Below are 13,154 nucleotides of genomic sequence, written 5' to 3' on the forward strand. Positions count from 1 at the left end.
CAGAAAGTGGAAGCATTACCTAATTGGTCATCACTTTAAGCTGATTACTGACCAGCGAAGTGTAACATTCATGTTCGACACAAGATCTTCAAGCAAAATCAAGAACGACAAGATAGCCAGGTGGCACATTGAACTGTCATGCTACCACTACGATATAGTGTATCGTCCAGGTACGGAAAATATTCCTGCAGATGCTCTCCTGCGTATCTGTGGTGCTGTAGCTACAGACAAACTCAAACAACTGCATGAAAGTCTATGTCATCCTGGAGTGTCAAGGATGGTGCATTTCATTCGAGTTCGGAACCTGGCTTATTCTGTTGAGGATGTAAAGAAGGTTACTGCTTCTTGTCCAATCTGCTCTACTGTCAAACCTCAGTTCTATAAGCCTGATGATGGCCATCTGGTGAAAGCTACTCAGCCATACGAGAGATTGAACTTGGATTTTAAGGGGCCCCTTCCGTCACAGTCGAAAAACAGATACTTTCTCACAGTCATTGACGAATTCGCACGGTTCCCTTTTGCGTTCCCTTGTTCAGACATGACTGCTGGTGCTATCATCGGGTGTTTGGTACAACTGTTTGCACTATTCGGAATGCCAGCATACGTACACTCAGACAGGGGAGCCTCTTTCATGTCAGAAGAACTGAAGAAATTCTTACTAAAGAAAGGAGTGGCTACCAGTCGCACTACGCCCTACAACACAAGGGGCAATGGCCAGGTGGAGAGGTACAATGGAATCATATGGAAAACCATTCGGTTAGCTCTCAGAACAAGGAATCTTGATGTCTCGAAATGGGAAGTTGTCCTCCCAGATGCACTTCACTCTATCCGTTCCCTGCTATGTACGTCAACTAATTGTACACCACATGAGCGTTTCCTAAAGCATCCTCGGAAGTCCACGTCAGGTCGTACGTTGCCTACCTGGCTCATCACCAAAGGTCCCGCTCTATCAAGACGGCAAGTACGGCACAGCAAGAATGACCCTCTAGTAGATGAAGTAGAAATAGTAGAAGCTAATCCTGAATATGCTCGTGTCAAGTTTCCTGATGGTAGAGAGTCCACTGTGTCTTTGAGGCATCTAGCACCTTTAAGTGGTGATGATAGTAGCAGCGTGGAGGCCACCAGACCTTCACTGCCGCAATCTCTAGAGTCTCTAGGTATATCAGAGTCTGAGGTGCGCCGTCCAGATGCTAGAGCAAGCTCGGAACCTGCTCTTCAAGAAGTCACTCATGACGTTACACCCGGGGAAAGTGCTGTTCAAGAGCTTCCTGCTGTGTCTGGTCAAGGCACTACACCTGTACCACTCCGGAGGTCCGAAAGGACCCGGCGCGCTCCTAAGTATTTTGTTGATTATGCTGCTTGAATTTCATAGGTGGGGAGAATGTGGTAATATATGTTCAATGTAGTTTTACATTTATGCTCTCATGTACGTTGTGTTTCTCTGCTTGCATTTATCAGCTTATGATGTTGCTATTTGTGTGTCTTCGCGCATATTATTGCTTGTGGATGTCCCTGTGTTGTCTGGCCCTTACTTTGATGTATTTGTTTGTTATTGTCATGTAAAGTAGTGCGTGTTGTAATAGTGGCTGTTTCTATTGTTTCAGGAGGTGACTCCAGTTTTTGCGTGCAATAAAACCTATGACAGGTTTTTCATCTTTTACTACACAAGTATTATAAATCTAACAGAAACTGAAATAGAGAAACTACAAAGAATAGAGAATGGTGTATACACGAAGATTTAAGGTGCCACTAAAAGCACAGCTAATACTACTCTAAGAGGGGAGATAGGTGCATCTTCTATGAAAGCAAGGGTGATGGATGGGAAGCTACTGTACTTAAATCGTACCCTGCATGGAAAGAAGGAAATACTGAAAATAATTATCCAGGATATTCAAGAAAAAGAAGGAAGATGGTGGTAACAACCTGCAAAGTATTTGGAAGAATTAAGTTTAGGCATAAGACAAATAAGAAGAATGAACAAGGCAAAAATAAAAACGGAAACCAGAAAGTTGGATACTGAAAAGTGGAAAGAAGAAAGAGAAAGTAAAGTGAACTTAGAAATATATAGAACGTGGAAGAAAGAATTTAAAGAAGAGTTAATTTATGACAATACATTTGCTTCAGTGATATTTTTTTAGAGCAAGAACTAAGACGTTAAAACTAAATATTGTAAATAGACACAATGGGGGGAATACAAACTGTAATTTTTGTGAAAATGAGGAGGAAGATTTGATACATTTTTTGTTATTTTGCCAAGAATATAGAAAAGAAAGGAATGAACTAATTGAGCTACAACAACCATACGAGGAAGACTTAAAGAAGATAGTAGGATTATTTTTATTTAGTGAAACAAATATAGAAAAGAAAAAAAAGAAGTATTAAACCTGGTGTGGAAGAAAAGACAAAACAGTACAAGAAGATAAACTTTGGAGGCGCCGTTGTAAAGGCTATGCCTCACCCCAGAACCTGAACCTGTTGAGCTGATCGAACTTAATAACAATAATAAGATAGAATAAGCTTAGAAGCTTTGCAGCTATCTATAGAGAGATAGAGTGCCCGCAAACTTATTTTGCGGATTGAGCAATAAGGAACCAGGATCAACGATGTTGTTACTAGATAGCAACAAATCCCCAAGTTCCTCAACCCAACGTTGTTACCGACGCTCACTTCATGAAGCTCATAGTTATTGTAAGTATACGTCCAGTGTTTTATAGTTTACAATGATAATATGAATTCTGGAGCCTTTGTAGTTTATGGGGACAGGCCTTTGACCAGACGAAAATCGAGTTAAAAAGTCCGAAATTGGCTCTTTTTCACGGGAATGATTATGGAATGAAATAATATTAATCTTACTAGTTTTGTAATTGCTTGCCCCAACAATCTACATACTAGGACCACTCTGGTCATGGATGTCGGAAACGTGCGTGAAAAATGGACAACTAACCCAAAATTCCCCTCCTAACCTGACCTACAAGCCATGTCCTTACCTTCCTCGTGAACTAACCGTGAGCTAACACCCCCCTGCGACCCCCCCAACCACTATCGCTAACATACAAACCCAACCTAACCGAACCTAGTAGTTCCCAGGTCACTACCACTACCCGGGGGCAAGCCCTCGGACCCCCTCCGTAAGTCTCTCCTACACAAAAAAAGGTATGGGCAGCACTCAAAATTATATCTTAACCACATTGTCATAATAAAAAAGTTACTCAGGCTTACCTTAATATTCGATATTGCAACATCACCAATTGTACACTTCTCACATGGACCCCTAAAATCCCTTAAAAAGCCTTTTCGAAATAAATAATGAAAGAATTCGGGGATAACTCGAGTAAAATCACGTAGGTGTATATACCTTAGAGTCTTAATCGAATCAATTTGATCAATATGAATGATAAACTCAACAATATCGCTCAAAGAGTAACTGTACGAAACACGTCTATCCATTACGGCGGTTAGAGTTGGAAAGGGTCGACTCCAGGTCAATCTCGGGTCATGTGGGGGTGGGGGGATTAAAAATTTGAAGTAAGTGGCCAACGAAAGGTTAAGTTCGGTTGCTTTGTTTGACACTGGCTTTATCTACCGAAATATCTTAACTACATGTTGGCTAGCCTAACCTTTGGTTGTATATAAAACAAATTAGTATTCGGCATAATTTCAGGACGTGTCCCAACGAAATAACAATCTTAACAAGAGGTTAAAAATGAAGATTGTTGGAATTAGCGAAAACATAAGTTCGAATATCGATATCTGTTAAAGCTTGAGCCACCAGCTGAAAGGCGAATCGAGTGCCGCCAAACGGGTGTTTTTATAGTCAAGCAGGAAACAGTGCTTGCGGGAAATTTTACGATCGAGTAAGTTAGCCGTGGCTTCAGCGAACGATGCATTGTAACGACCTTTCCCTAACCTAACAATTCATTATAATTATCATAGCAGCATCAAATATCACTATAAATGATGTGTCCCTAAAAACTACAAACTTAACAGTAAAATAAATATGTAGATTGACGGGACAGTATTAAATTGTAAAAACGAACGTTTCTCAGACTGGGATGACACGTGCTCTATCTATCGGGAAAGATGGAAACTAAGCAGGAGCTACCCGTGACTTGCGTTCGGACCGTGCTGAACTTAGAAAATATTGCCGTGGTAAAGGTAAATTATGATATTATTCAAAATGATAAAATGTGATAAAATAACATCATATTATGGTATGTTGGATCATTGTAAAGAACATCTTCCCCATAATGAAAAACGATTTGGCTAGTAATAAGAAAGATATCGCCCTGTCCCCAAAAACTACAGACACCCCGAAATGTTCAAATATAATGACGTTCAATTTCTGTCACTTCACTCATCAAGAACGTATGTACTGCGAACGCTTACTTTAGCAGTGTTACCCAACGTTACCAATGTTACACTGCCATTGCTAACATTAGCAGTGTTTCGATAATATTAGCATGTGTATTTTAAAGCATTTTTCCATATACCCTTTACACAATATATAAAATGGTACAAAAGGGTACAGAACCTAACAAACCCACCTAACCTAACCTAGAAGTTCCCAGGTCACAACCCTTAACCGGGGCAAGCCCCCGGACCACCTTCCCAGGTCACAAACATTCCCAGGTCACAACCCCTATCCAAGGTTCTACCTGCAAATATGTAAAATTAAAGAAATTAATGACTTACTTTTATGACTGTGACGACGAAACTTGTGAGTCACCGTGGTGTTGTGACTGTGAATCTGCGACGTCTTAACTTCTTTGTCTTAGTACTGCACTTGGGGCACTGTAAATGTTGGGCTATTACATTATGAGATTTAAGAAAATTATCAACATTACAATTCACCAAAATACTTCCAAGTATGGATTACTGCAGTCGTTACAAGTTTCTAAAACTTCCATCGTAAAATACGCAAAAACACGTCACTTGCACTACCAAAAACCTGACTTGGACAAAGGTTTCCACGGAAAAGAGTTTGTTGGAAGGTGGGGGTAGGGAAATATTAACCCCCACCCCCCTGTGCAAAGTTTCCATACATATAAGTTCGTGATTGGTTAGCGAAAAAGTAATGGGTCTAGAGAGTAAACATGAATGAACCAGAATTGGAAACTTGTCCAGAGCAAGTATTTATGTGAAATCTGGGTGTGACAAGGTAATAAAAAAATATATAAAAGTAATATAGCAAGATAAAATGGAGTGTATGATGAATGATATTTAATGGGAATATAAAATGAGGTGATTTTATAAAGTATAGGATAAAAAAAAAGTAATACTGGGGTCAAATGTAATATGTATACGAGGATATTACATAAAAGGGATGGTGTAGTTGTACTGGATCAAGTCAAATACTTGAATAAAGCGGGTGAAGTCGAATAGTTAAATTTGACGGCTAGAGAAGAGGAAATCCTATTGGTGGAGGAGGCGTCTATGCGCAGGTAGGAGGAATTCTTGCGCAGAAGGTCGAAACCTGCTATGTACAAACGAACGAACGAGAGGTAATACAACAGACAAGTCGAATGACAGAAAATAAATGAAAAACACTGCTAATGTTAGCATGTTATGCTAACACTACCAATGTTAGTTTGCGAAGCTCAATATTACCGTATTTGTTCCGTAACTGACATACAAACCACGCTATTTAATAGGGGTTATTACTTTCGGCGTAGCTGAAATGACGAGCCATTAGAATTTTAACGAGGGTTTACTACCCCACCGCTAGTTAGCGGGGGGTAGGGAGGGTAGCTTGCTACCCGCCCCCTCACACACACACCTGAGCTTGAGCTCACTTTGCTCTCGGCTCGAGTGGTAGTTGGACGTGTCCGCTTTCACCCTCGCCTCTCTGACAGCCATTAATGCTCTTTGCTTTTTCTTTTACAGGTGTTTGAAGTTGGCTTCTGCTATCATTTGAAAGTGTCCTGGATTACCCAACCGCCCTTGTGGTACGTTTATGTCGGCGGTCGATACGGATCCTCACACCTTTTGTCCTTATTGTAGGGGCCAACAGTGATAGAACTAATAAGTGTGGTGAGTGTAGGGAGTGGTCTACCTCCCAGTGGGAAAGGTTTTCTCGTCGACGGAAGAAGAAGTCCAATCGGGATATTTCTCCTTCGAAGGTTTCTTTGAAAGGAGAAAATCCCAAGGACTCTTCGTTCTTTGCCCAAACCTCCTCCGATGCTCCAGCTCGATCGGTTTCTTCCGAGAAACTGTCGAGTGGTAGCGTAGGCCATAGTTCTGTTGCCCGAACTCGGGGTTCGGGAGAGGGAGTTGCCTCCCATAGCGAGGCAGCTCCTCCTCCACCCCCGGAGGAGGATTTGAATATTAATTTGTTTACTAATGATTTGTTTCAGCTTTGGTCTTCCTTGGGGCTTGAGGGTTCGCCCTCCAAGGAAGCCTTGTTTGACATGATCCGGTTGGGTGCCGCTGTCAAACAATCGCCGACTTTGGCAGAGGTTGATCGTCGACGTTGTGGTGGCAGAAGCTTCCGATGCGGTATCTCCGACCTCTGCACCTGATAAACCTGCTGTAGCTGAAGGCTTAGTTTCTCCCTCTGCTCATCCTTTGAGGGAGGAACTAAGTCCAACAGTCTCTCCTGCCGGTGATTCTTCCCCTCGGAGGAGTTCAGTCACAGAGACTCCTCTTTGGAGGACTGCTGACCCTACGGCCCCCAGAGGGCGCATACGGTGTAAAGCTCGCCTTCCTCTTCGCCGGAGAGGCCTTCCTTCACCTCACAAGGGTGTGAGGAGGCGCCTCTTCGGTTCATCGTCTCCTCCGCAGTCTGCCGCAGAGGAGTCTCACCATCGTTCTCCGACTTTCCCAGCTACAACCCTGGACCTCTCTGCGGATCGTTCGTGATCCCCTTCGGTGGAAGGTCGACCTTCCACCCGTCAGACTTGCTGACCTGCCGTCGCCGTTCCTGGCTGCTGATGCGCTGTGGGCGCTGACATATCCTGTTGTTGTGAGACAGGCAACGGTCCCTTCGGGGCAACAAAGGCGTATGCGCAAGTTGGCGCATACGTCCCTCACGCGCCAGTGCTCACTTGCGTGCAAGCGCTCATCTACTGCCGACGATGCTTCTGCTAAAGCGCGCCAGTGCTCACCTGCACGCCAGCGCTCTCCTGATCGCCAGTGCGCTACTGCGCGCATTCAACCTTCTGCGCGCCATCGTTCTCCTGCGCGCCAGTGCTCGCCAACGCGCCAGCGCTCGCTTGCGTGCCAGCGCTCTCTGTGCCAACGATCTCCTGCACGCCCACGATCTTCTGATCTGAGAGCAGTAGGGAAGTTGAATACTTCCTTCCCCTGCTCGTCAGCGCGCCGTCAATCTCCTCCTGCGCGCCATCATTCGCCAGCACGCCTTCGTGCGCAGTCTCCCACTCGCGTCCATGAGGATGCGCACGCGTGCCCTGCGCGTGCCCACGCCCATCTCCCCAGCCTAATGTGTGGACTCCACGCAAGAGATGTCTCTCCTGCGCGCGCGTTCCCAACGGTATCATCGCCCACACGGGTTCTTCATCCTGACCCTGCGAGCGCGCAATCTTCCTTCTGCGCACCCTCTGGTGTCTCCGGCTCGCGCTCCTATGCGCCATCGCTCGCCCACGCTCACCCTCGCCATCGCACTCGCTTCAACATTCGCCCGCGCACGCGCGCCAACGATCTCCCGCGCGCGACCCAGGGTAATCCCCAGCGCGATCGCCAATACCCCCTCACGCGCGAGGCTGCAGGACAACGCGCGGCAAGGTCGTCATCACTGCATCCCCCCCCCCCGGGACATTTCCTCTCCATCATCCTCTTCTTTTCAGGCAAACCCCACTTTAGTAACTCCTCCCAGGGATCGGTCGATCCCTTTCCCTCCAGAGGGAGTATTTGACAGCACAGCCGTCAGCCAACAGCCTTGTTTTGGGACATTGGTCAGAGCGGTCGTGCAGGCATTTAAGCCTGTTCTCTCTGACCTGGGCCACAAATCCTTGGTAGCTTCTACTCCCCTGAAGAAGAAAAGAGGAGTTTCAAACGTGGTAACTTCTCCAAGGGCAAAGCTGACTCCTCGTAAGTCTTTGAGGCAGGCCTCCTCACCCCCCCAGACTTTTTCTCCCTCCCCTTCGGACGAAGACTTCCCGTCCCCAGGGGAGTCACGTGAGGTGAGGCGTTCCCACATCGCACCAATGAGGGAAACCCCACCTCGCGCTGGAAAGTCTTCTTGGGTAGGGGTGGAGAAGAGCCTACCACCGTCGTTGTTGGAGTCTTGCATCCCTCCCTAGAGGGAGTTGAAGGACTCCAAGACTGTACCAAAGTCTTCATCGAGACTTAGACCGGAGCCAGCCCGTCACTCGAAGAATGTCCGCGAGTCCCCCCAAGAAGAGCCTTTGGGGACAGGAGACTTCGCTGCTAGTCCTTCAGGAGGAGAGCTGCAGGAGTCAGAGCATGCATTCTTGCAGGTTCTGACCCTTATGAGGAATCTCAATGGGTTTGCTGACCCAGAGATTCCTCCTCGTGAGGGCAAAGACACGGTCTTGGACCGAGTCTTTGGGACTCAAAAACCCTTGAAGGCCAGTGTGGCTTTGCCCTGGTCTCAAGGGGTCATGAGTGCCAGAGACAAGATCAAAGTCCAGCTCTCTGAGCTAGCCCCCTCCAGCCGATCTAGCGCCGGCAACAAGCTCCTCCCACCTCCTTTTGTCCAACAGAGGAGGTACTTCGACATCGTAGAGGAGACTTGTTTGGCTCTTCCCCTTCACCATTCGTTGGAAGAGCTTACCAGGGGAGTCCCTCTTGAGAGGCTCTCCAACCGGCAGGTCTCATTCTCGGGGAATGAGATCCTTAATCAGGAGAAGGTTGTGAAGTATGCCAAGCAGGCCACTTCATGGCTGGATATCTGGTTAGGGACCTTAGGTATCCTGATACGTTCAGAGGATTTATCCAAAGAACGTACCAGAAAAGCTATGGAGACCTTTCTACTCTCAGGCACTCGCACGATCGAGTTTCTGGCCCACCAAGTCTCGAACTTGTGGGCAAACACCATCCTGAAACGTCGGGATGCGGTGTCTGAGAGGTTCCATCAGAAGGTCCCTAGCACCGAGATAAGCAGGGTCAGATATTCTTCCGTGATGGGAACGAACCTGTTTGAGCCTAAGGACGTGGAGCATATTGCTGAGGGGTGGAGGAAGTCCCACCAGGACTCCCTCCTACATAGTGCTTTGACATCCAAACTTTATAAGCCTCCAGCACCCCAGCAGCCCCATCCGACCAAGACCACGAAACCAACAACGGCAGCAAAGACAATGGTGTCTAAGCCCTTTCCTGTTGAGGACAGGAAAGGCAAGAAGCTCTCCAGGGCAGGGAAGAATCCTAGAGGGAGCAGCCGAGGCCGCAAACGCTAGGATTGGCAGTCCCCCTGCATGTCCACCAGTTGGGGATGCCTACAAAGTTGCGCAGACAGGTGGCAGCAACTCGGGGGCGATTCCTGGACGATTTCAGTAATCAGTCGGATATCGCATCCCGTTCACAACATCTCTACCTCCCCTGACGATGAATCCAGTGTCGTTGAGCTCCCTTGCCATGGGATCTGCAAGGGGGCAGGCCCTTCGGGCAGAAGTCCAGACCATGTTGAAGAAGGGCGCTCTCCAGGAGGTCCTCGACGGGTCCCCAGGCTTCTTCAGTCGACTCTTTCTTGTAAAGAAGGCGTCTGGAGGCTGGAGATCAGTCATCGACCTCTCGGCTCTGAACAAGTTTGTCAAGCAAACTCCGTTCAGCATGGAGACCGCAGACACGGTCAGACTTACAGTGAGACCTTAAGACTTCATGTGTACACTGGATCAGAGGGACGCGTATTTCCAGATCCCAATCCATCCGTCTTCAAGGAAGTACTTAAGATTCAGCCTAGACAACAAGGAATACCAGTTCAAGGTGCTGTGTTTCGGTCTCCACAGCACCACAGGTTTTCAATAGAGTGTTCACCCTAATATCGTCGTGGGCACAGAGGATCAGCATCCGTCTCCTCTGTTATCTGGACGACTGGCTGATCCTAGCAGACTCGGAGTCATCCCCTCTTTAACACCGAGACAAACTTCTGGTGCTTTGCCAGGATCTGGGAATCATGGTAAATCTCGAGAAGTCCTCTCTGCTTCCCACTCAAAGAATGGTATATCTAGGTATGGTTATAGACACCAATCTCCACAAAGCCTTCCCATCAGACGAGCAGACCGCAATACTATTTTAAAATTATACAAGGCCTTGATTTTTTCCAAAATTAGTTATGGATGTGAAATATACTCTTCAGCCACCCCAAGCCGGTTAAAAATATTAGATTCGATACATCATGCAGGTATTAGATTGTCTACAGGAGCTTTTAAAACCTCGCCTATCCCAAGTCTCCTTGTTGATGCTGGAGAGTTACCTCGAGACCATTACCGAATGTCTTCCATTATTTGGTATTGGTTTAGATTGCAAAGACTCCCTAACACTCTAGCCTTTCAGACTGCAAGCCTTGTAAGACACGCATCATACTTTGAGTTGCACCCAAAATCTCCTCAACCTTATGGCTTTTGGGTGAAACGATTATTAAACAGTCTGGATATAATTAGAAGTAAGGTACTTCCATTCAAGGTATCATCAACGCCTCCATGGAAATTACCAGAGATATCTTTTTGTAAATACTTTATTGGAGTTAAGAAGAATATGACAGACCTAAAAGCCAGGTCTCTTTTTATGGAACATGTTGAAGAACATAGAGGATCAACTTTTATCTATACTGATGGCTCCAAATCTGATGCTGGCGTTGGATTTGGAGTACATAGTAATGGTTTTAATTGTAGAGGTGCACTTCATCTGACCGCTTCCATATTTACTGCCGAACTGTATGGCATATTAACCGCTATTGAGAAAATAGCGTTGGAGAAGGAGGGTAATTTTACAATTTTTAGTGATGCAAGGAGTGTCCTTCAAGCTATAGAAGTTTTTAATTCTAATAACCCTCTAGTTTTAAAGATTTTAGAATGGCTTTTTATTATTGGACGGAGAGGTATAACAATTCGATTTTGTTGGGTTCCAGCACATGTAGGTGTGTCTGGGAATGAGAAGGCAGATTCACTGGCTAAGAAGACTGCATCTGAGTTGCTGCCAAGAAGGTATCCCATTCCCTGTAATGATTTCTTACCTGACATCAAGAAATTGGTTTGCAATAAATGGCAACAGCAATGGGATAGCCTAGATGGGAATAAAATGCGAGAGGTAACAAATGTCATATCTCCTTGGCGGTATAATATGATGCCCCGAAAATGGGAGACGTCTCTTTGTCGTCTCCGTATTGGTCACACTCGGTTGACACACAAGTTTCTGCTGAAGGGCCAACACCAACCGTATTGTGACGACTGTTTAGTAGCTCTAACAGTGAGGCATTTGTTGACCGAATGCCCCAATTATAACAACTTAAGGAATAGATTTTTGTTTGAGGCTCGAGGTGAGGGTGGCAGGTTCATCCTGGCCAAGATTCTTGGACGTGATGTGTCCTACTATTCAAGTGGCATTTTTAGATTTATTTCAGAAGCAGGTCTTCTGAAAACTATTTAACTTTTATGACATTCAACTTTTATGATTTTAATTGAATACTCTAATTTTTTATTTTATTTTATTTTTTATTTTTGTATACATAAATTAAATGTTACCGGCGTCAATGACCTTAGATGTCAGGATGCCTGAAAACTTTAAATCAATCAATCAATCAAAATCCCATCAGACGACAGGATAGCAAGGCTGAGGAAGGTCGCAAGCCCTTTTCTCAGACGAGAAAAGCTTCCAGCCCAATCGTGGTTACGTCTCCTCAGTCAACTCTCATCTTTGGCTCGTCCAGTTCCCAACGGTCGCCTCAGAATGAGATCCCTCCAGTGGCAACTCAAGTCTCGGTGGAATTAAGGTTGCGATTCCCCGGACGTCATGATCCCTATGGGACCTGCGGAACGGATGGACCTCCAGTGGTTTGTGACAGACGAGAACCTACGAAAGGGAGTGAATCTTCTCGTCGTCCCCCTGGATTTGATGGTATTTTCGGACGCCTCAAAGAAAGGGTGAGTAGCCCACGTTCTACACCACAGGACCTCAGGCCTGTGGTCAGAATCAGAAAAGTGCCTCCATATAAATCTTTTAGAGATGAAGGCTGTTTTCTTGGCCCTTCAGCAGTTCCAACAATTCCTGGCGGGTCACTCTGTGGTGGTGATGAGTGACAACACCACAGTATTGGCTTACATCAACAAGCAAGGAGGTACCTTTTCGAAGCAGCTATCCCATCTTGCAGTAGAGATATTGAGATGGACCAAAGTCCACTCGATTCCACTATCGGCACGTTTCATTTCAGGCAAGAGGAATGTGCTCGCCGACAATCTGAGCAGAGCGTCTCAGATAGTAATTACCGAGTGGTCTTTGGATCATCTAGTAGCCAATAAAGTCCTGACTTTGTGGGGTTCCCCGACTGTGGATCTGTTCGCGACAGCGTTGAACTTCTAGCTTCTACTATACTGCTCCCCAGTCGCGGATCCCAAGGCCCTCTGGCAAGATGCCTTCCAACAACGGTGGGACAACATCGACGTGTACGCCTTTCCCCCGTTCTGTCTGATGATAAGGAGGGTGCTCAACAAGACCAGAATATCAGTCAATCTTTCAATGACCCTCATAGCTCCGCTATGGCAGCACGCGGAATGGTTTTCGGACCTTCTGCAACTCCTAACGGAACTTCCGAGAGAACTCCCTCCACGACACGATCTACTCAGACAACCACATGCCAACATCTTCCACGAAGTTCCCGCTGAGAGAGGATTTTCGCAGCAAGTTGCGATTAGGATGTCTGGACATCTGCGAAAATCATCCGCATCTGTCTACCAGGCAGAGTGGAAAGTGTTCTGTGGTTGATGTCGTGGAAGGGGTATCTCTCCACTCGATGCCACTATTCCAGCAATAGCGGAGTTCCTCGTGTATTTGCGGGAAGAAATGCGCCTTTCAGTCTCGGCGGTGAAAGGCTATCGCTCAGCCTTAGGTCTAGCCTTCAGGCTCAAAGGAATGGCCATTTCTTCCTCGCTGGAACTTTCCGTACTCATACGAAGTTATGAACTTACCTGCCCTCTGTCGGAAGTGAGACCTCCTCCATGGAACGTGGTTCGAGTTCTTAGGTC

At 46.2% G+C, this 13,154-nt stretch overlaps 1 protein-coding gene across 3 annotated transcripts in view; it reads left to right on the plus strand.

Moving 5' to 3' along the window:
• Positions 1 to 2,529: 2,529 nt before the first annotated feature.
• Positions 2,530 to 13,154, plus strand: part of LOC137619702 (zinc finger protein ZFP2-like) — a 216,539-nt gene continuing 205,914 nt past the window's right edge. For all 3 annotated transcript variants that reach the window (XM_068349986.1, XM_068349987.1, XM_068349982.1), the window contains exon 1: positions 2,530 to 2,688. The gene's annotated coding sequence lies outside the window, so the exon portion shown is untranslated. The remainder of the gene's footprint in view (positions 2,689 to 13,154) is intronic.

Source organism: Palaemon carinicauda, chromosome 26 (assembly GCF_036898095.1).
Source record: "Palaemon carinicauda isolate YSFRI2023 chromosome 26, ASM3689809v2, whole genome shotgun sequence".
Classification (NCBI taxonomy): domain Eukaryota; kingdom Metazoa; phylum Arthropoda; class Malacostraca; order Decapoda; family Palaemonidae; genus Palaemon; species Palaemon carinicauda.